The 24,713-nt window shown below is 33.7% G+C and overlaps 1 long non-coding RNA gene across 5 annotated transcripts in view; it reads left to right on the forward strand.

Annotated features, from left to right (window-relative positions):
- The window catches only part of LOC147801958 (uncharacterized), a 361,588-nt gene that overhangs the window by 336,311 nt on the left and 564 nt on the right, over window positions 1-24,713 (forward strand). For 3 of the 5 annotated variants that reach the window (XR_015430162.1, XR_015430163.1, XR_015430164.1), the window contains 2 exons: window positions 22,080-22,129; window positions 22,558-22,667. This is a non-coding gene — a long non-coding RNA (uncharacterized LOC147801958). The remainder of the gene's footprint in view (window positions 1-22,079; window positions 22,130-22,557; window positions 22,668-24,713) is intronic. The other 2 variants (XR_015430165.1, XR_015430161.1) reach the window with 1 other exon arrangement.

Consider the following 24,713-nt stretch of genomic DNA (forward strand, 5'->3'; position numbering starts at 1 on the left):
TGACTTGACTACTTTTATTAAACGATTAAAAAAATAATGGCCTATCGGGGAATATTCATGGGCGGGTATGCAGAACAGCTGAAAGAACTTTTTAATTTAATGAATCCAAAAAAACTGGTATTTATAAGGAGGTAATTACTGCAGACAAAGTTTAACTGCGTCGAGCAATCAGAACTATTAAAAGAGGATAAAGTATCTGGACGAGCATCAAAGAAAACAAAATGGCGATACAAAAGAACGTTAGCAAAATGTAATAGCAAATGAAAATATAAGATGTTTACATTGCTTGAAATAGATATTTTTTTTAAAAATAATTATATACTATACAACTTTTGATAAACCAGTACAGTTGTAAAGCTCAGCATATCCATGCGCCTTATCAGGCGCATGGGTATGCTGAGCTTTATGACGTATTATATGATCATTTTCTAGAATTAAAGAAGCTTTGCAATCATCTGAAATACACTTATAATAGATTTTCGTTCTGTGTTTCATCCTTATTCTAAATAAAAATTCATTAAATAAAACTAATTTACCACCTCGAATTAATTCGACATACTCAAACTGAGCCATTTTGTTTGCTTGGAGCCAACCTTAAAAAGTGATAAAGATTGATTGATTGAATGTGGGGTCTAATGGCACAAAGTCCAAAGGAGGACATGCTGCGCCAAACTGTTAAGATAAATAAACAACTTCAGAGGCCAGTAAACAAAGAAGTGAGTTTAATTAATATAGAAAAGACTGAAACATACACATGACTAATCCACTTAACACATATTGTTTACTAACGACGCTCAAGCAAGCGTTGCCAACGATACAATAGAAAATACATAGTTGCCATAAAAGTAATATAAGAATAAACTAGGGAGTGTGATTATTCTCAACAGCCTCCCTTAATCACACATTAATTTGCATTTAACTCTTAAATAGCACAACCTAGGTTTGGGTAAACATTTTGTAAACATATCAGCTAATTGATTTTCAGTGGGTACATAGACAAGATTCACATTATACAATTTTATGATGTCCCTAACATATTTCAATTTAATGTCTAAGTGCTTCAATCTAGCACAGTTATTTTCATTTAAAATGGCTTTAATTGCAGACTGGTTATCTTCATATATTGAAACTTTAATCTTATCAATCCCTAAAATTTCTTTCGTTATATTAAAGAGTATAATTAGATCCTGAATAGCTTTTGCTAAAGCCAAAATCTCTGCCTCAGTAGAGGACAGAGCAATAGATGTTTGCTTTTTGACAGACCAAATCACAGGACAATCATTAAAGAAAATTACATACCCGGAAATAGATTTTCTATCATGTGTATCTGCCCCCCCCCCCAATCAGCATCAACCTAAGCATCAATAACATTATCAGTATCAGATTTACAAAATAATAATTTGAGTTCAGATGTCCCTTTCAAATACCGCAGGACTCTCTTCAGACCAGCCCAAGCACTATTGGTGGGCTGCTCTTGAATCTGACTTAGACAATTCACTGAGTATAAAATATCAGGGCGGGTTGTCATTGATAAGTAAAGTAAAGCAACAACAAGTTCACGATAGGGACCATGAAATTTTTCACCACTCACAAAATTTGATGAAGTTGACTTAGGCACTAGAGGTGTATCAGATGGTTTACCATCTACCATCCTGAATTTGTTTAGAATTTTCTCAACATAAGCTTTTTGGCCTAAATAAAGTTTGACGTGGGAATATTCTAAATTTATTCCAAGAAATTCATTTGCAATTTCAGCCTTGGACATTTCAAATTCATTTCTGAGTAGTTGAATCACAACTCTTACCTCAGAATCATCAGAACCAGCAATGAGTAAGTCATCAACATACAGTACAATAAATATTTCACTCTGTTCCAATCTTCTCACAAAAATACATGCTTCACAGTTTAGCTGTTGGAAGTTTAAGTGAATTATAAAAATCAGCGAATCACTTGAACCATTGCCTGGGTGCTTGCTTAAGTCCATAAAGACTTTTAAGAAGCTTGCACACACGACCACTTTTATCATTATAACCCATTGGTTGCTCCATGTACATTGTCTCTTGAAGATCATCATTTAGAAATGCAGTTTTTACATCTAATGCACAGATTTCAAGATTCTTTTGAGTGATGATTGCCAGCACAAGTCTAAGTGATGATATGCTAATCACAGGAGCATAGGTCTCAAAATAATCAATGTCAGGCTTTTGTTCAAAGCCACGGGCAACCAGCCTAGCTTTGTATGCATTATTTCGCTTGATTCGCAAAACCCATTTACAGGACATAGGCTTTGCATCCTTTGGCAATTCAACTAACTTCCACACTTCATTTTTATTGAGAGACTATTTCCTCATTCATGGCTTTCTTCCATAGGACTTGCTCTTCTTTCGACAATGTTTCTATATCCTCAAATGATACAGAGTCAAGAGTTGTCACATTAGCTTCGTACACAAAATAATCATCTAATTTTGCAGGCAATTTAACTTTTCTTTTAGGCCTATTTTTTTCATCACTTTCAGATTCCACATCACATTGATCAGGGATTATTTCTTCATTAGTAAGATTTTCATCTTCTGTGGGAAAACCATCTTCAACTGAAATACATTTCTTCTTCTCTTCATTGAAGCCTACGTTTCTAGATACCACAACATGTTTTGTGACCGGGTCCAATAAACGATAACCCATAGTGGAATATCCTATAAAAGTCATCCTTTTGGATTTGGGATCTAGCTTCTTTCTTAAGTTGTCAGGAATTCTCATGTATGCATCACAACCAAAGACTTTGATAATATTCAAATCAGGTTGCTTACCATATTTCAGCTCGAAAGGTAGGTCCCCAACAGTCTGGTTTGGAATCCGATTCTTTAGGTAGGCAGCTGTCTGTACAGCATAACCCCAATAGGATTTAGGGAGCTTTGCTTCATATATTAGAGCTCGAGCCTTCTCTAAAAGATACCTGTTTGCTCTCTCAGCAACACCGTTTAAAGGGGGTGAATATGGCGGAGCAGGATCTATCATGACGCCTCTTTTCTTGCAATAACATGCTAGTTCGCCAAATACAAATTCCTTGGCATTATCACAACGGATTTTGTAGAGATTGAGATTCTGTTTTATGAACAATTTAAATACTTCAACAATATCACTTTTGTGCTTTAGGAGGTGAACTTCACAAAATCTTGAGCAATCGTCAATAATAGTAACAAAATACTTCTCGCCCTCCCTAGTGGGTAGATCAATGGGACCACAAGTATCAGTGTGAACCATTCTCATAGACATATGCTCTCTGCTTCTAGGGCACTTGCTCACTGGAGTGTTGGAATGTTTTGCTATAACACATTCTTCACAAAAACTTGATATTGGCTCAGAAACTGGCAAACCCATTTGTCTCAAGATTTTTTTAGAGGGATGCCCCAGGCGTCTGTGCCATAACCCTGCAGTGTGGTTTGCTACATATGTTGAGGCTTTCATAGGTTCAAATTGACTAACATATTGTCCCTTCTCATTAAGTCTAGCAAATTCAAACTTTACACTATTTTTTTCAATAACTGCTACATCATTCTTGAAAATGACACTGTAGCCAGCCTCTTGAATATTTTTAACAGAAATCAATTGACCATTCAATTCAGGCACATATAATACATCTCTTAGAATTATTTTTTCACCGTGTAAAGTTCCAGGTATAGTACCAATACCTTTTACCTTTAATACTTCATTTTTAGAAGCACATGCAACAGTTCCAGAAAAAGGTTTAATTTCTTCAAACCAGTCACCTTTATTACACATATGTGTAGATACTCCAGAGTCCAGAATGAAATTCTCAGCAGGCTCACCAACCATGAATGTTACTGCAGCGGATTCATTGTAATCTGATTTAGGTTTAAATCTGCAATCCTTCTTGTAATGCCCTGGTCGCCCACAACCATAGCAAACTAATTTTCTTTTGCAGAACCTGGCAACATAACCTTTGTTTTTGCATTTGTGACAAATAATATCACGCTTATCAGCGCTAAAAGCGATGTTGTCACTTGAAGCAGAAGCACGAATATTGTCAGGAGTTTTGTCACATTTCAATTGTTCAGCATTCAAAAGTCTCTGCATAACAAAGACCAACGTCAGGGTTTCATTTGGCTGATTTTCAATCGTTGATTTAATGACATGGTAGTCCGGAGGTAATGACATTAATAAGTAGATAACAACATCCATATCTTTAACTTCTGCACCCGAGAGTCGTAATTCGTTCACGATGGCTAACAGTTCGTTAATATGTTGAACGTTGTCTTTCGAACTAGGATTTGACTAACAGCACTTATTTTCAAATATTTCTGTTTTAAACTAGTCCATATCTGACAAGCAGATGATTCGGTAGCCATGGTTGCTAATATAGTATCATCTACAAGGGTTAGTAGTAGAGCGTAAGCCTTTTTTGTATCTTTGATTTCAGCATCTTTCGTTACATCAGCTTCAGTTTCTAAATATTTATCAAGCTCCTTCGCTGCAAAAATCGCTTCAACACGACGCTTGAATAAAGAAAAGTTCTTACCGCTAAACGGTTCAACACAGTACTTAGTGTTATCGTCACGTACTGCCATTTCAAATTTCGTTTCCACGTGATTCAGATCAAAAATAAAATACAAGCAATATAAATGCTTCACTCACTTCTAGCGTGTTCAATATCAGAACCACGCTCTGCTGTTAAGATAAATAAACAACTTCAGAGGCCAGTAAACAAAGAAGTGAGTTTAATTAATATAGAAAAGACTGAAACATACACATGACTAATCCACTTAACACATATTGTTTACTAACGACGCTCATGCAAGCGTTGCCAACGGTACAATAGAAAATACGTAGTTGCCATAAAAGTAATATAAGAATAAACTAGGGAGTGTGATTATTCTCAACACAAGCGAACGGTTTTAAAATAAGGGTAAATGTATATTACAAATTTTCCTCATTAAAAGTCACACAGAATTTATAAAACTAGATACAACGTGACAGAGGTATTCAAAAGTGAGTAAAATCAGGTAAAATGTAAACGTAGTAAAGCATTATAAAACAGTTGCATTCAAAGATGAATAAAATCTGATAAAATTGTGAATAGGATAAAACAGTTATATACAGTATAAAAGACCAATTGCACGTAGAAACGCAAAAATGTTAGGATGATGAGAGTCACCTAACAAATCCTGAAGAGTTAAAATAGAACTACCAAAAAAGATTAGACGATGACTGTTAAAACATGGGCAGATGATTAAAATATGATGAATAGTGAGTAAAACTTTACAGGTGCTGCATTGGGGAGGAGGTTCCCCGAATAACAATGTAGGTGGGTCAGCCGAGTGTGGCCGATTCGGAGACGGTTTAATTTTACATCTGCATGCCGCAGACTCAATACAGGATAAGGGTTAAAATCTGTTTTTATTGAGTGTAACTTGTTATAAATTTTTAGATCCCATTGTTGTTGCCAAACAGATGTGATGAACTGTCGAACATAAGTTTTTGTGTCCGAGAAAGGTACAGATAGAGTTAAAACAGAGGAAGCAGATTTTGCAGCAGAATCAGCCAAGTCGTTCCCTGGAATACCGACGTGACTCGGCACCCAACAGAATAAAATATGAAATTTATTTTTGTGAAGGGCTATCAACAAGTGATTAATAAAACATAAAATCGGATGAGTATAACTGTTAAAATTTTCCAACTGCCTCAAAGCACTCATACTGTCGGAGAATATGCAATACTTCCTTCTAGAACGAGTGGAAATCAGCCGCAGTGCCAAGAGAATGGCAGCAGCTTCAGCAGTAAAGACGGAGCAAATACTTGGGATTCTGTAGCTATAGGTATCATCAACGATAATGACGCCACAGCCTACATAATCCGCAGATTTTGATCCGTCAGTAAACACAGGTACATACTCTGAATATTGGTGACGACGAGAAATGAATAGTTGCTGGTAGATAATGGGTGCAACATTAGATTTATTATACATCATAAAAGGGGAATGAAATTGATATGGTATAATGTTCCATGGAGGTATGAGAAGATGATCGACTGATTGCGATGGTGATTTGCAAATGTCAAAAGTTTGAATGAGTAATCGCATGCGAGCATGAAATGGACGGACGTGAGAAGATCTAGCTGCATATAATCTCTCCAAGCTTGATGAAATTACATAATTCTTTAGTAGATAATATCTAGAGGACATGATACGAAAGTAATAACTGAGAGATAGCTTCATGCGATGTAAATCTAATGGTATTTGATTGCAGACAACGTATAAACTTTCAACGGGAGATGTACGAAAAGCTCCCGAACAAATGCGAAGAGCTGAATGGTGTACGGTATCTAAGAAACGTAGATTGGAGGCGGTTGCAGAGCTGCATATGCCTAGTCAAGCCGTGAAAGTATCAGCGCTTGATATATGCGTAGCAGGGCTAGGCGATCAGCTCCCCAAAATGTATTACACAATACACGCAAAATGCTCAGTTTCTGTTCGCATTGTTTACGTAATAGCCTGATATGAGGTATAAAAGTTAGCTTATTGTCGAAAATGACTCCTAAAAATTTCGTGTGTGGCGCGACTGGTATATTAATATTTCGAATGGAAATGTCAGGGTCATTATGAAGCGAGCGTTTACGGCAGAAATGGACACAGCAACTTTTAGATGGCGAAAGAGTGTGACCATTCTGATCACACCAGTCTAAGATCTTGTTCACAGCTAATTGCAGTTGTCGCTCGATGACTCTCATGTCGGATCCTGAACACGAGATGTGTAGATCATCGACATAGAGAGAGCCAGAGACAGTAGGGGGCAAGAAGTTTAAAACTGGTGAAATATGCATGATGAATAATGTGACACTTAAAACGCTGCCTTGTGGGACGCCTTCCGCTTGAACGTAAAGATCAGAAAATGTTGATCCAAGTTTAACACGAAAATAGCGCCTCAGCAAGAAATTTTTGATGAAAATTGGCAAATGACCCCGGAGTCCAATGTCAAACAGTGTCTGGAGAATTCCATAACGCCAAGTCCGATCATATGCATTCTCAATATCAAAAAAGACAGAGACAAGATGATTCCGCCGGACAAAAGCGTTACGAATTCTGGATTCCAGTTCAATAATATTGTCTAAAGTTGACCGGCCCTTACGAAAGCCACTTTGAAAATCTGGTATGACACGCTTTTTTTCAATGTAATACACAAGTCGAGAGTTAACCATCCGCTCAAATGTCTTACCAAGGCAGCTGTTCAAGGATATCGGGCGATAATTGACTGGATCGTTAGCGTCTTTACCTGGTTTTAGAATAGGTATTACAATTGCTTCACGCCAGACAGATGGGTACGTTTGTTCCGTCCATATTCTGTTGAATAGAACAAGGACATTTGACAAAGACGTCCGATCTAAGTGGCGGAGCATGTGATATGTAATACCATCAAAACCAGGGCTTGTGTTTTTACTTCGATATAGGGCTCTCTGTAATTCGGCAAAACTGAAATCACTGTTATATTGGCAGGGACGACGCGACGCAAAGTTCATATTATTCCTTTCGACGGTCTGCTTATGGTGTTGAAAAGCTGGGCTGTAACTGTCTGGACAAGAGACAGCAGCAAATGCATCACCAAGCATATTGCAAACGTCTGCAGGAGAAGAGTAAATGGTACCGTTTTTCTTAAATATCGGAAGTAGAAATTCGCGATATATGCCATTAGCTCTCCTAACTTTCGACCAGATTTGTCTGGAAGATGTTATGGACGAGACATAACGGGACTAAGATTCTCTTTGACTTTTGCGTCTGATCTTTCGTGCTGCAGCTTTTGCCCGTTTAAAGGCCAAAAGGTTAAGAGTATTAGGATAACGGCGGAAGATGTTCCACAAGCGTCTCTGCTCTTTGTAGGCAGCTGCGCATTCCTCATTTCACCATGGTTTGCGGTGGTGAGGAAGCGAACTTGACGACTTAGGAATACTTTCTTCTGTCGCTTGGAGAATTACAGATGTTACATTATTAACTGCATCACCTATAATATTGCGGGTTATCATAACCTACCTAATCTGAGCAAGCTGGGTGAATAGAGGCCAGTTAGCGCGATGAAATAAGAAAGTTGATGGTCGTGAACTCATGGGAACAGAAGCAAAATATGAAACAATGACAGGAAAATGATCACTGTTGTGAAGATCGTCACTTACAGAAAAGTTTACAAAAGGTACAAGAAATGGTGAACATAAAGCTAAATCAATGGAATGAAAGGTTCTTGTCGGGGTATGAAAGTAAGTTTCTTCGCCTTGATTAAGCAAACAGAGATTATGGTCATGAATGAGTTGTTCAATTTTACGCCCCCGGTCATTGGAGGTGGAACTATCCAACAATTCACTGTGACCATTAAAATCTCCGAGTAAAATAAAAGGTGAAGTTAACTGAACTATCAGAGAGTTTAAATCTGATTGAGTAACAGGTGCATGTGGTGGTAAGTAGACAGTGCATACCCTTTTCACGTGGGCGCAAAAATAAGAAATCTAGATCCTCTGGGGGATGAATTCAAGAAAGGGCACCGCTAATCCCTGAAACAAGTCAAGTGATGGGTGTTAAACATCCCCGAGAGTTTTATTCTCCCTCTGTTATTCTAAACGCCAGTTGCTATCTTTTACACCACCGCAGTTCGGGATAATAGAAATACCACTGGTGGAGGATTCCCATTTTTTTTTACAACTGAAAAAGCGCGGGAAAACTTCTTTGGTGGTTTTATACGATTCAGTGTAAAAAACTACATTCCGAATGTCACATGTGGACTATTTATGGTGTTTTACAAACATTCAGATTTAGTGTATATATATATATATATATATATTTACGGTTTGAAACTAATAAAAAAAAAAGAAAACTATTGATTACAGTGTCAATATCCATTCTAAACTATATTAATGATTAAAATTTCCATCATAAGAGTATTTTTATTGAATTTTTTATCTTTCTCGCGTTTGATTTCGATTTAAGGTTATTTAAAAAAAAACATTTTCGTTTTATCAAACATTTTTTATCATATATTTACTTTAAAATTATTGTAATTGTGGTATGTCATTGCTCTCTGGTTTACATTACTATTTTCAACGTATTATTATGAAACATTTTAACATTTTACTGATCAAAATGCAAAACTATTATTACGCATTTGAGGAATAGTTAAAAAAAAACTGTTCTTTGAGATATTATTTCAACAGTTAATTCAGTTTTTGAACATTTCAGTTTGGCATTACAGGTGTTATTTATATCAGTTATTAAAGTTATATCTATTTTTTATAAGCTCTTTGATGCCATATTAAAACGATTGGTTTATTTAAATGTTTCCGCAAAAGATAAGCAAGCTAATGAGGTGTACAGTGATCATAAACACTCTTTTATTGAGTTAAAAAACGTCGGAAATTTCGAAGACCAAAGGAAAAAGCTCGGTTTATATCCGTTTTTCACATAAATAACGGATAGATCATGCTCTTTCGCATTTATAGGATTACTATGTTTTAAGTGTGAAATCAGTTTTTCCCGAGAGTTATCATGCAGTGAAATTGAGTCACAGAGCGGAAAAACCTTTTTTTTCGCGAGTAAAATCGATTTTTCTTTGAATCTATTCTTATATGCAAAAAAAGTTCTTTTTCGTGATCTTAATTTAGTTAATTATAAATATCTATATTAAATATTATATATATCAAGATTTTACTTACTAAATATTTGCAGCATTGCAGATAATTTATAATTTTATCGAAGGATTATAAATCTTGGGAAAGGATATAAATAGTTATAATGTCATATTTTTGTAGACAGGCCTCTTGAGTCAGAGTTATTAGTGAAGGGATTTAAGTCATAGCCGATGGAAGAAAACATAGGAAATTTAATTTGATATTAACTCTTTGACTGAATTATTTTATTTTCATCTATCGACTTATGAAAAATACCGGTCACTTCAATAAATGATAAATAATTTTTCTCTTCATTCATCAGGGTCATTTATTTATTATTGTTATTATTACTAATAATAATGAAATAGAAAAGCAAGGTAAATGACGATAATTTTGCCCTAACTCCCAGCTAATTTGAAAGATTCTCTTTTTTCAAGAAAGCAAGATCATTTAGATCGAAAATTATGTTATCAAATAAATTCTTTTTATTTTATAATTTTTTAAGATTTCTTAAAAAATTATAAACTATAATAACTATGTTAATTATTTAAAAATAATCATACAGAATTTTTAAATTAATTTTCTAAGTAGTATATAATAGTTTAAATTATTCATTTAAAAAATATTTTATGCGTTAACGGAACTCTAAAATTAAAACACATTTCTTAGCACATTTATCCCATGAACTCTTAGTTAGAAACTAAAATGCGTTCTAAATTTCTAACAATATGTTTCGTCAACTTCCCTTCTATCTTTTTAAAATAGTCAGAAATACAGCGAAAACTCAGAAATATTTCAGTTAATGTGTTACAGTTGTAATTGATTAACATAAAACAATCGGGCTCATTTCTCTTATTTTGCATTAAATTACGCGAAAAGTAAGCACTTTATTGAAACTGCGTAGCATATATAACATTTTTTTTCTTCCTCTTTTACATAATTTTAAAAATATAGTCATTCACAATTGACTTCAACTTACTCATGTAATAGATTTATAGAATTTTATTGTTCAAAAATTTAGCTTTAATCTTATAAAAAGTTACAAAACTGAGATATTAAAAGAATTTCTAGAACCTATAACTAAAAGTTGAACTGTGTGCAGAATGAGGGAAAGAAACATGAAAATTGCCACCAAAGGAAGAAATAGTGTTTATAATTTCAATTTCTTAAACATAGAAAATACATTAGTAATTATAAATTATATATTTATAAATGTGACATTTATTATATTTATTAATCCTAAAGTATGAATAAATACTCCTGCGTAGAATTAAGTATAGATACTTTTCTTCGGAAATGCAGATATTTATTTAAAATCATGTAAGAGCATTTTTTTTAAACTGCAGGAATTGTAATCAAAATTTTAAAATTCCAATAACTATATTTATAACACGAATTTAAAATATAACCTAAAAAAAACTATTTATTTGAGTTTATGTAAAATATATTGCTTTGATATTTTATTTCAATTTAATTTAATTTACTTAAAAGAATGCTTTTCGATTCCGATTATTCCATATTTTTTATATACAATTGAAAATATTTGTTAAATTATATTTGCAATAACGAAATCAATTTGTTCAAAATATAACTCACAACTGGAACGAAAAAATTTGTACAAAAAAATAGCAACAATGAAACTGACTAAAAAAGACGTAAGAAAACGGCAGACAAACAAAAAAGTACCCAAACTTGGAATAGATGTTTGAAAGTAGGTGGGAAATGTAAGGAAACTTTTCTCCCCTTAACTTCAAAAGGTGAGACCTCTCGTAAACACTAAAACAATAAAACACGTCCCGCTGTAACTTGATCCGGTCTCTTAACTGAGGAGGAGATTTTTTCCCCTATTCTTACACTGAAAGTGTCACATGCCCACCACAGGACCCCAAGATCAGATGTGACAACTGCTGTCACAGCCCCCCGGAAAAGGTGATATGAATTTGAACAGCGCAAGCCTGTAATGAGGTGGATAATGGAAGATGAGTAGATGGTAATGCATTAGAAGTTAAAATTGAAACACCGCCATGCGGTTGATTTCCATTATTAAAATCCTGTCGATAGCAAGAATAATTGAGCAGTTTAAAATCATTGGATGACGTTAAATGTGTTTCCTGCAAGGCAATGCATGCAGGTTGAAATTTTGAAACAATGTCCTTAACATCAGAAAGTTTGTTTCGCAAACCGCGACAGTTCCATGATATGAAACATATGGACTTTATGAAGTATAAAAGGATGATTTAAAGGTAACGTCATTATTAAGAGGTCAGTCAAGTAGGCACTCGTCGTCAGAAGGATGCAAAGACAATTCAACTTCCAGATCCATCTTCTGTGACGCAGAAGAAGTGGATTGATTGGTATATTGAACGTACTTTGCATCTTTTTTCTTCCTGAAATAGCCAGGCTTTAGACTTGGGGGTAATTTTTTTAAAGGGATTTGTTTTGGAAAAGGTCGGGCCTTTTCAGAATTGTCTATTTTAGATGTTTTGCTAGGTGGAGGTGAGGTTGTCCGATTGGATGTTGATGGTGCGGTAAAGTTTAAAGTTAGGTTTTTCAGTTGGTGGTTTAATCTCTTTGTTGGCAGTAGATTTTTGTGCTGTGAAATCAGTTTGCGTGCTAACAGAACAATGCGAAGTCTTTGCAACCGTGGAATACGACACGCCCGGACGGGGTGTACGGGCGGTAACGATTCGATGGGCCTCATTAAAGGTTAGGTTTTGCAATACTTTAACTGATTGAATTTCTTTCTCTTCTGACCATCTGGGACAACTCCTTGAGTAAGCTTCATGAGCTCCCTTGCAGTTAACGCAAAGGGGTTGTAACTCACAGGAAGTGTCTGAATTGCCAGGAGTAGAACAGCGAGCGCAAACAGATGTACCACGGCAAGATGGTTTTGAATGTCCAAACCTTTGGCACTGAAAGCACTTCAAAGGGTTTGGGACATAAGGTCTTGACTGGACAATTATACCATGCAAGTTTAACAGCAGCTATTAATGTTGGAGAGGAAAACGTAAGGATAAGATGTTTCGTTGGAATGAGTTGTCCATTCCTTCGAATCTTAATCCTACGGACCTCGACAACATGCTGGTCTTGCAGGTTTTCTAAGATCATACTCTCTTCGTCGTCTATGAATTCAGTTTGAGATATTACTCCACGACAAGTATTCAGAGATTTGTGAGGAGTGACAGTTACATTAAAGGTACATATGTTTGTGCACTTAGATAGGGCAGTGTCTTGCTTTTCGGATGTCGTCTGCACTAAAAGGTCGCCGGAGCGCAGTTTTTTCACAGAGGCTACTTCTCCCAGTACGGAGAGGAGAGCCTTGTGTATTAGGAATGGTGAAACCTTAGAAAATGAAGTGTTTGATATAACAGGATTCGTCAATGTTATGATGAAATAACGAGCGTATACATGCGGTGTAAGAGTTGTTCCGCTGTTTTTGCATTGGTGTGCGGAACTCAACACCATACTATCTTCAGCCATAGAAAATAAAAAAGCAGTTCTACTACCAGCTGCATCACCCACCACGGAGTCCTACTAAGGGGATGCAAGTAACATAATTCGTCACTTGACACCGATGCTAACCAATAGCTATACGTCCGCGAGTCACCCCTGAAGCAGCCTCCACCCTTAACGAGATGCCCAGTAAGTGACCCCGGACTTGACCCTAGCCAACTGATGACGGTCGTGACTAGCCGGTTGATGCATACAGGTCAATATGCACCTCCCGTTTACCTGAAGCACGGACCAAAGCAGTGTATTTGGGTACCAGGATGCCCCTCAACTGCCAGGATCCCCTTTTCCAGGGACACGGGTCTCCACGCACGGCAAACACGCGGGTGGTCTCTTCCCATCTGGGTCCGATACAACAGGGTGGTAATCGAACACAGACAAAAAGCCCTCACCAGTTAATGTGGCAACCACGACAAGGGGGAAGAGAAAGGAGAGTCCTCAAAATCAAATAATGTGTTTCATTGAGCGCTTTAGTTAGCAAGGGACCTTTCATTTTCACTGAGGTTCTCACATTATGTTTGAATCGTAAGCAGTTATCCTCAGCAATATCATATTTCTCTTGTTTAGACAAACGCTGCTTGTCTGAACTCAAGTAACTCGCCCCTTCCCACCAATGACCATTTTTCATCAAATTTTGCACTGAAATCCTCTACTAATTAAATCTGCAGGATTCTCACTACCTTTACAATGATGCCAAGACTGGGGATTCAATTTCTCCTGCACTTCCCTGACCCTATTACAAACAAATTGCTTCCAACGTTCATCGCTTCTCCTGATCCAATGCAATACAATGGAAGAGTTCATACAAAATACATATTCAGCAATCATATCTCTAAAAATACCATTAAGATAATTTCCTACTCGAACTCCTATAACTGCCGCCATCAACTCTAAACTAGGCGAAGTTAACTTCTTTAAGAGGGAAACACGACTCTTAGACATTAAGAACGCCACTACGGTTTTTCCCTCATCACTGAACTACGGTTTTTCCCTCATCACTGACATATCGAACATAAGAAACCGTCCCATATGCAACGAGTGACGCATCACCGAATATATGGATCTCTACTCTTCGACTTCCTGGATTTCCACATGACACAAAACAATACCTTGGCAGAACTATGTCCTTTAAATACTTAACCTCTGAACACCATTCAGTCCATTTTTTTTCAAATCCATCGTCAACTCTTCGTCCCAATCAAAACCTCTTTTCCATATCTCCTGCAACAGACACTTGATCTTAAGAACAAATCAGGATCAACAATACCAACCGGATCGAACACCATTGCAGCAGCGTGCAACACAAATCTTTTGATATTTGCCGAATTATTTAAACTTTTCAATAACGGGGAAATTTCCAACCACAGATTATCTCCTATAGGGTTCCAATTCAAACCTAAAACTTTCAAACTACCACTAGAACTCTCACTAACACCACTAAAATCCTTTTCTATATACAAAGTCTTCAATTTATCCGAATTCAGCTTTCTTAAATTCATTTCAGCTTCTCCCAAAATATGAACAGCTTCAGTCGATAAATCAAACGCCTCCTCAACATCATCGGCACCAAAATAAAAATCGTCCACATAAAGTGAAGTGTCCAACACATTTAGGTGCATTTTCAAGATACTGTAAAAAGTGCTTCTTAATTGTTGCACGAAGAATAAACGGAGATGATGTACAACCGGAAAGAAGGCGAAAAGGCACAAAATTTTAAAGCTATTACTTGAATTGAAAGCCATAAAAACTTAAAATATTTCCCTTCCTTTTCAGTGATGCCTATCATGAGGAAAGCCTTTTCAATATCTGCACTGAACGCTACTTTAAATTTTCTGAATTTAAGAATAATATCTAACACATTGGGATTTAAATTTGGCCCAATGTCTAAATAATCGTTTAAAAATAAATTTTGCTTAGTTTTTGAGCTACAGTTTAAAACGACTCGCATTTTAGTAATATCTTTATCATTTCCCACAACTGCTCTGTGATATTCCTCATTATCTCATTCCTCGACTATTCCTTTGTTTTGTTGCTCTTGTATAGTTAGTTAATATTCCCTCGTAACCCAGTCATTCTTCTCAAATTTAGTTTTTCAATTATCAAATCTCTTTTTTGCTAACCAAAAATTATTTACAAGATTTTAAGGTAACCTTTTGCATAATAATGAAGTTTCGAACCTGCCATTAACAAACTTAAGATTATTTTCGAATTTGTTTATTAGACGCTTATCCTCAATAGTAGCTATCTCATTTTCATTTCGAATGCCTAACAATTCTAAATCTCATAGTACCTGAACAGCCGTAATTGAACTTAAATTTGTAGAAGTAATACGGTTCGACATCTCTTTATTTTCCTCTTGAATTCCCTGTAACGTATAATCGAATGTGGTGGGAATACAATATAAAGATTTATTTATTTTCTCTGCTTTAGAATTATCAACAATCTCCCAAAAGAAATTAGCCCCAATTAAAACATCCAAACCCTGATTGAAATTCAAACATACATCCGCTAAAACGAAACTTTTCGCTATTAAATCATTCTGAATTCGTGTATCTTGAATTAATGCCTATATTTCAAAAAACATTTTAGGATCATTTCTATTCTTTAATTTTACACGAGCTACACCGTAGCTTTTTTGTTTTGCTATTACGGACCCAAAAGAATGAGCAGATCATTTTCTTTTCTTATTACTTTCACTCGCAGTTCATTTGCTAAACTTCGCGTCATCCAGGTACCTTCGGAACCATTATCACAGAGAATTCTTACTAATTTATTATTTTTTTCAAAACATGCGACTACGCTGCAAGTTTGCAATAAGACGCTATTTCTCTTTATGGAGGAGTGGCATCGAGCAACCGCATTTTAAGACGAATTGTTATTTAACATTTCATTCTCCTCTTTCTCGCATAATAAATAATGATGAGTTCGCCTGTTACATTTTATGCACGGGTCCAATTTCGAGTCTAGCAATATGACTCTTTGAAAAACAACGGAAACAATGATTTTCTTCTTTCAATTTATTATTTCTTTCTATTACGCTTTGATATTCGCAAACTTCGTGTTCACTACTGTCGCAAAAAATGCATTTTTTTCTATCGACCGCTGCGTGATATACACTTGGCGCATTTCTATTAAAATAACTCTTTTTAATAAAATCAGATTTCTTACGAAAATTCTTATTTTCGTTACTATAACTATTGCTATACTCACGTGAATCAGATTTATAAATCGAAAGTGTCCTCTCTCTAGAACTTGTTTCCTTCTCCATGAATGAAAACAAATCTTTGAATGCACAATTATTTTCAGGATAATTTCAATTGAATTCTAGAACCATTTCCCTCGGAATTCTTTCCATTAGAATAGGACTTAATAAATTACCATAAGTAATTCGGTCCCTATTCCTTACGACTCTCTCTTTTGTGACTCAGCACAATCAAATAACTTTCTTAAGTCAAATAAATCATTTACATTACTAATAAAAGGTACAACTGATTGAGATGTGCTTGGATTAACGAGTTTTATTACCAAATCCATTCTTTAAAAGATTTAGAGCAATATCGTAGTTTTCATCCGTTAAAGCAAAACCGTTAATACAACTTGCTGCTATTTTTTCCTAAATAAGACTTTAAATAGTTAAATTTATCTACTTTGCTTAAACTGTTATGTATAGCACTTTCGAATTAATTAAAAAATTCTAACCAATGCACGGGGTTTCCATAATATTTATTTATTTATAACTATGGAAGTTTAATAGTTTTTATTACCTGCGCATAACTACTCGAACTAGCCAAAGGTATTTTCTCTACTTTCTCTCATACTTAAATCAACTGAAATATTTCCTTTTTCTTTTGCCCTCAAATTATTAATTACATTTAGAATATTTTGTTTACCTAGAACAATTTTCTCTTTATATTCATCTGAAATCGAAACATCATTTGCGATTTCACTAATGTCTTCAACCTTGCTATTTAAACTTATAAGTTCGCTTTCTTTGTGAATTAATTGTTCTCGAAACTCTTTCAAAGCATTAGTTTTATTTATATCAGGCAAATCATTACACTCCTTGAGATGCGTTTCAATTTTAGCAATTAATTTGGTGACCTTATTTCAAACTTTACGCCTATCCTTGAATTTTTCAATTTCTGACATTTTAATAAGTTGCACCAACCTTCGCTCTGGAACTATCGGCATTAGTATCAAGAACATAGTATCAACCTCGTTCTGGAACTCAACATTTAAGCATCAATCTGACAACCAAAAATTTCCGTGCTAGCTAATATCCCGCTAACTAACACCAACAAATGGGTACTAAAAATTCAATACTAAAATCCCAAAATTATGGTCAACGCATTTTAATGACGAACAAGAACAATACAAACACTACCTTTTGGAACAACATTCTAAAACGAACTGAGGAAAAAGAATATTTGTCCTCTCCAACATCTATTGCTTAATATCTTTTTAACAGATGGTAAGAGATCAAAACATTTATGTTGGTGTAATATTTGCAATACAAATATTTTCTGCACAATTGCAATATTTTAAGTTCGTAGATTCCTGTTGCATAAGAAGGCCGGATTTTGCTCTACAAACGATGATCAAAATAGAATAGTCCGTGTTAATAAACATCCTTTGTGGTCAGCACATTAGAGCTGGAAGAGCAATAACCATACAAAAAAAAAATTCTAAGTTGGGCAGAGTCATTGTGACTGGATGAAAAACAAATCACTCCTTCGAAAACTTAGTTATTAATAAAGTAGAACTCCTAGTTGAGTAGTTTTCTCATAAACTTATATTTACATAACAATTACGGAGGAACTCTCAAATATTCTAAATAGGCATTTTTAAAAATTAAATAGTAGTGCAATCTAATGTAAGAAAACATCATGTCTTTATATTTTGCCTTATTATTCATGCAAATTACATATACTCAATATGTTATTCATGTAATTACATATGCAAAATTTGATTAAACAAAAAACACTGCTACCTTGAGTAACAGTATTGTAGTTCTATTCCAGAGGGAACTTTTCCTTTTTTTAAATTGGAGCTGTCCATTGGTCACAGAAAGTGCCCGAATTGCTAACTCTCTTTTCGTTACCCAGTGGGCACCTGTGGCAGAGTCACGGCGGTGGGGCAGCGTCACCCACGTCACACTACCACAACCTGTTTATAGGGCGGGTCACATTCACACACAAAGGACATAGGACTATAGGATGAAAATCTATATAAGCTGTCCTTCCACCTATTTGAGAGCTATACCTAGGCGTCACTCTTACTAGTACTTTAAACTGGAATTCCCATATTGATAATATTCTTAGAAAAGCGCAAGGAGCCTATAGAGCTCCGAAACTGATATTAAACTATAACTCGACACTGTTAGAAATTCCTCGGAAAAGATGGTTAAATAACAATTTATTTCATTGTTATTTCACCATATTCAAACAAAACAGTCAAATCACCATAAATAATATGGTAATCAAACTGTTAACTGTGAAAAAAATCGTTAATTGACTGCTTTCACATAATATGGTCAAACAACCAAAATTTTATCGTACCAACTAAGCCAACCTACACTGTTAGAAATTTCTGAGAAAAATAGTTTCCAAAACAGTAGAATAAACGTAAAAAATATGGCATTCAAACAGTTAACATTGAGAAAAACTGTCGATTGATCATTTTAACCAAATACGTTAAAACATTTATTCGCGCCATTCTAGGTCTTTCGCCATAGAGAAGCTCATGCGATAATGGAAATATAAATATTATTCCATATCGCGTGAGCTTTGATGGGATGCATGGGATCTCCATCACCATCGAGCAAGACTAATAAGATACAAAAAGTAAGTATTTCATCATCAATTATTTCATGTTATTATATATTGTATTTAAGTTTGAATCCTTCGTAAAAATGTAATTTTGAGCACATGTGTTCTTATGCAGTGTCAAGTGATAAGTAATTTTTTTCTGAAGAAAAATGATAGTTACTTTTTGTATTCAGCAACTTATTTGTTTTTATCGTTATATTATTATTAAAAAACTTAAAATGTAAATCGATAATGCTGTAATATTTTCATAATGTGCTTAATTTAACGCCATTGCACTTCAATATTCTACTAGCAACGAACTTTGATTTTCGAATCAAAACACAATTCTTAATTAAATATATTATTACTATTAAAGTTTATCCATTGCATAAGAAATATTATTCGCGAAAGTCTAATACAGTGTTTCCCAACCTTTTTTGTACCATGCCCCACCTAAGCCTTTCTAAAATTCTTATGCCTCCCCTATGTAACATATTTATATATAATTTTAATATAAGAAAATCGAATTGTTCATTTAAGAAACTTAGGAAATTGTTAGCGAAACAAAATAAGTAAATTTTCAGAACATATAATGAAAAATTCAAATTCGAAATAATTTTAATAAAGATTTTTCTATAATAATTTAATATTTTAATTTAGTGAGATTCTTGCCCTTGATGCTTGCTGCACATAGATTTTATCTTAGGTTCCAATTTGGTTAGCTTCAGTCTCAAGTCTCCCCATTGTGATTTCCCCAGACGATTTCTTCTGCCAATTAAATCATTTACAGCACTAAAACCACATTCAGCTAAATATGAAGATGGAATCGGTAACAATAGTTTTCTTGCACATTTAATTGAATTTGGGTATTTGTTTTTGTTTCCTCACGAAGCCATGACATCACTCATTTCATATTAAATAAAGTTTTAACTGACTAATCATTTTCCATTTCTGCAAGTTCTTGATATATCAGACAAATCCACTAACATGGACTGCAACATCCATGTTGGAAAATAAATTTGTTTTAAATCAGAATATCTTTCTCTTAAGTCAGCCGATAGAATTTTCAGATGATAGACAATGACAAGTAAAGCGATATCATTTACTTCACATTTTTGGAGCCAATGAAACTGTTCAAAGTTTTTGTTGTCAATATATTTCTGACATAACTCAATAAGGGTAATGAAGCCAAATATCTTCGTTTTTGCATCAACAAGAGTTTTATTGGTTCCTTGAAGTTTCTTATTTAATATATTCGGTTTTTCAAAGATATTGGCTAAATAACTCACAAATGCTTTACCATCGACTGTAAACAGATACTTCATTTCAGGTTTGTCGCCTTAAAAATCCTTAAGTCACATAATATTTATTGACTGCAATTATTTAAGAATTCATTATTGTATTTTTGTAGTATATTTGTAAGTCGTATTTTTTTTCTGATTCTTATTTTGTTATCCTAAATTTGGTAGTTTGAAATTCATTTGGCACATTGGTGATAGTGGCAGCACAGATCCTTGTATGGACTTATTCCCTAAATTATTTTAAGAAGTCTTTTTTACCTCAATATATATAATTAACATTTGATCTTGTGATAAATTAAAAGTTTTGATTAGTTCTGTTCTATACTAAATATTAAAATGAATTTGATGACATTCTGGTTACTTTTGATAGTATGAACCAACTCAAAAACTCATTGCTTTAATAAATTTATCGAGAAAAAAAACTGACTGGTAATAATTAATATTAAATGTTTATCTGATTGAAACAGCAAAAGAGGTTAATGCTACCTTGGTTGATAGTTTGCGAATTAACCGTAAAATAATGTTCAGAATATTATAAAGTCTTCTTAATGATTCCAATTTATTAAAATAGTAGTAAAAGGCATATTTTTTATGAAAAAAGTGACAGTGTGACAACTAACTAGCGAATTGCCATTTGTTATGTTTAGTGCCTTAAAGTAGGTGGTGACTGTTAATTTTGCACAATACTGTACAATGTTGACAAGATTATACTGGAAATTGTAAAAGTGTTCTCTTCTAAACAAAATAATAATTAAAAATAGTAGGTTTTGAATTTAAAAATAGTTTTTTCTTTCTTTTATGTTGAAATTGCTTTTCTTGCACTGTAGTGGAGCAACTTATACTTCAGTTATATTTTATTTTATATCCGTTGTTGAACAGCCAACCTAATTTTTGGGTTTATGTCAACAAATGTTCAACTCCGTAGCCTTGTAATTTTGAACCTATCCAGAAGACAAGAAAACTCCTGGATTAGTACTCCCAGAAGTATTGATTTGTTACAAAATCATGAGGGACTTAGAGACTCGACAGATTTAATGTTCATCAGTCACCATTTACTACACATGGAGTCTTCGGCTGGCATGGATCGAACCCACGAACTCTTGGACATGTGACCTGGGCCCCATCGACCAAGCTATCCCAGCCTTTTATTTCAGTTATAGTTAGTCTGGTACATCCATTATGTCCAAAAAATGTCTTTATTTATTTATTGTGCTTTTTTTTCAGGCCGACTACTAAACCTGAACATACCTAAGTATTGAAAAAAGAGTCAAATTAAAAAAAAATTCTAGTGTTTATTTGTTTTTGTAAAGTGTAGTAGTGTATTTAGTAATTTTACACATTTAATTCCTTTTTAAAATTATCATATTCATGATTTAGTCTTTATTTTCTAGCTTTTATCCCATTAATTGCTGTTACAACATATCTAGTGTGTTCATTTTTATTACTTAAACTCACTTTAAGTTATTTTAATGTAATGAGGCAAGGTGCTATATGTTTTTACAGTTTGCAAAAGTGAAATGTAGGCTAAATTGAAAATGTGATGAATAATAATTTAAAAGCAAAATTTATAATGTATCATTGCAATATATGTAATTATGTAAGTTACTCATCTAGAGTGTACTATCTCCACATGTCAACTCATAGACATGAGTTCCGTGTTAAGTTTAAGTGTAACTCCTTAGTTGCAAATAAATTAATTTGCTGTTTTACTATTAATAAGTTTATTTAAATATAAATGTATTTCAAACTTATTAAGTATGTACTTAGTGTAGGTACATCTAAATAGTTAATTTTCTTTCAGGTCTTCAAACCACTTGATCTGCAATCGTTACCAAAGCATCCATGTCTTAGGTAATTGTGTGATCCACAAACATAGAGTTTCAATTTGCCAGTGACTAAAAATGTCAATATATTTTTAGCTTAATTTTAGCTATTGCTTAAAAAGAGAAAAATGATTAAAAGAATTAAAATAATTCATCTGGGATATTTCTCTCCCTATTTAAACTTGCATATTGAATTTTATGAGAATAAATGCTGTAAGATATTTTTATTAATAATTGAGAAAATCAATTAGATTTTTTTAAAATTTCTCACTGCTGGGAGATGTATCTCCACACGTTTGAAATAATCTATATCTAATTTTTGTTGTCTTAGCATTTAAATGTTTTCAGAAATGTTTAAATTTAAAATTTTGTGAAAATTATAAATTAATTTATAAGATAATGTATTTTTTTATTCTCATATCACTCATTATTATTATTATTTTTTTTTAATTTTAGGGACATCAATGTTGAGGTGTGAGGAACTATGGATGGCATAGCCGTAAACACCCAAAATTAAAGATGCAGTAGCTGTAGCAACTTGGTTTGTGTCTTATTACATATTAGAGGTACTAAAAATTTTATTGATTTTTCTTCTGCTCTCCCCTCCCTCCCCTAAGCTCTAAAGTTCTTGAGCAAAAAAAAAACAAAAAAAAAAGTTTTAGCAAATCGTTAAAATGCCACAAGACCTATAAACATGACTTTTTATACCATTCTTCCAATTGTTGCGCAAAAATTTACCTGATGTGTGTTTCAATATATTATTCATTAAAACCAATTATATTTTAAATAAACCTATGATTGGAACAATATCTTATCAGAATTGCTATTTATGATTAAAATTTAATTATTAATTCAAATAGTTCTAACTAATTACAAATGAATCTCAATTCAGTTAAGGGATGATCCATCAGTTATTTTGTGCTTTTTATCATAATGTAAACAACTTAAATGAACTGGGGTCTGTTTAGAAGAAATTTGGGTCCGTTAACGAACCCTTCACAAAATATCTTTTCATAACAACAGACCCTTCACAAAATATTTTAACTTAAAAACGGACCCTTCACAAAATAATTTATCTTCATTATTGTTTTGCTAATCGAATAAAACCTTCCCAGGGGGGGGGGGGAGAAAGACAGATGTAAACAAACTAAGTTTTGTCTTCAGCAGACGCTTCTTCCTTTATTCGTCCGAAATAAATATTCTGCTTTCAGCAGCTAAATACGAAATATTTGTATGTTGCCCCTCTCATTTAGTTGCAGCAATTGCTGTTTATTTTTGAAAATTTAATTTTTTTTATTTATTATAATTTTACAGTGTTAAGCATAATCTTGTATGTCTTTACAATTTAAAAACTCCTTGAAAAAGTTTTTTTGCAATAACGGACCCTATTTGCACAAATTCACAAAAGCGGACCCAGGTTGAAAGAATGTGACTTAACGTTTATTTTATATTCACAAATTACGAGTAATTTTTTCACAATTTTACAAAAACGGACCTTTTGCAAAATGTCTGGACAGACCCCTGATTAAAGATTAGAAGCTCTGATTTAACTCACGATTTTTTTTTTTTTACTGAAATCAAATCACTAATAAAACAAATATTATGATAAATAAGTTTAATTGGGTATACTATAGCCTACGTCACAGGTTGTGTTATTCCTACTAAATTTAACCCATGCACGGCATTTCCTGCGAGACTAACTTCAAGCCACAAATAAACAAACGAAGTGTTTGATCGCTTAAATAGCTGCTCGCCAGATTTTATTGCATTATAAAGAAAAGTAATTTATATTCGATTTTTGATTAATAATTGATTTATGTGGATAGTGGCGTTTATGTGGATAGTGGTATAGAATTTAGCATTGCGTCATGGTAAATGTCATTCCTACTAAGTGGAAGTAGTTGTGTTTTTTTAATATTATACCCAATTATGAGAAATTTTAAATATTTTGTTATACAAATTAACAGTAGATTCTGCTTGGACGTGCCTTCGCCTTTTTTTGCCTTCGCCTGCCTAAAAATGTTTGCAGATTAAGTCTGTTAAACAAATGTATGTGACTTTGCAATATTCTATAATTGTTTACTTTCTCATGTGAAAATGTCATATCTAAAATGTTAGAAATAACTGAAAGTTACAATTCCTATGTTAGTAAAATATTTTAAACAAAATGAGGCTGTCACTAAAACAGTAGTGTTGTATTATGTTTTAAGAGCTTAAAAAGCTGCTGAATATATGCTATGCATCAATTTTATTCATTGAGTGTTCATACTGATTGAGAATAGATTCTTTTTGCTTCAGATAACACATATTTACGCATTTTTTTAATCTAGTTCTGAGGTAATAAAATAAATTAGTTCATTAACTTTTGCATCAAGTTGCATTTGGCTTGATCAACCTTTCTGTGCTGAGTTTATTAACAACTAACTGGTTTCTGTAATAATTAACAGTCTATAACTAATAATAAACTTGTCAATTTGTATAAATGTTTATTCTAATTTGCCTTTCAGTTGCTTTTGTTGATAGCCATTTTTTTAGCTTTTTGCTTTTATTTTCTCACATATGTGTATGTTGAGCGTTTCTAAATAAAAGGATTCTCCATGAAAACTTGGTAT

The sequence above is a fragment of the Parasteatoda tepidariorum genome, chromosome 11 (assembly GCF_982258835.1).
Source record: "Parasteatoda tepidariorum strain Cologne lab strain chromosome 11, Ptep-v5.0, whole genome shotgun sequence".
NCBI lineage: Eukaryota > Metazoa > Arthropoda > Arachnida > Araneae > Theridiidae > Parasteatoda > Parasteatoda tepidariorum.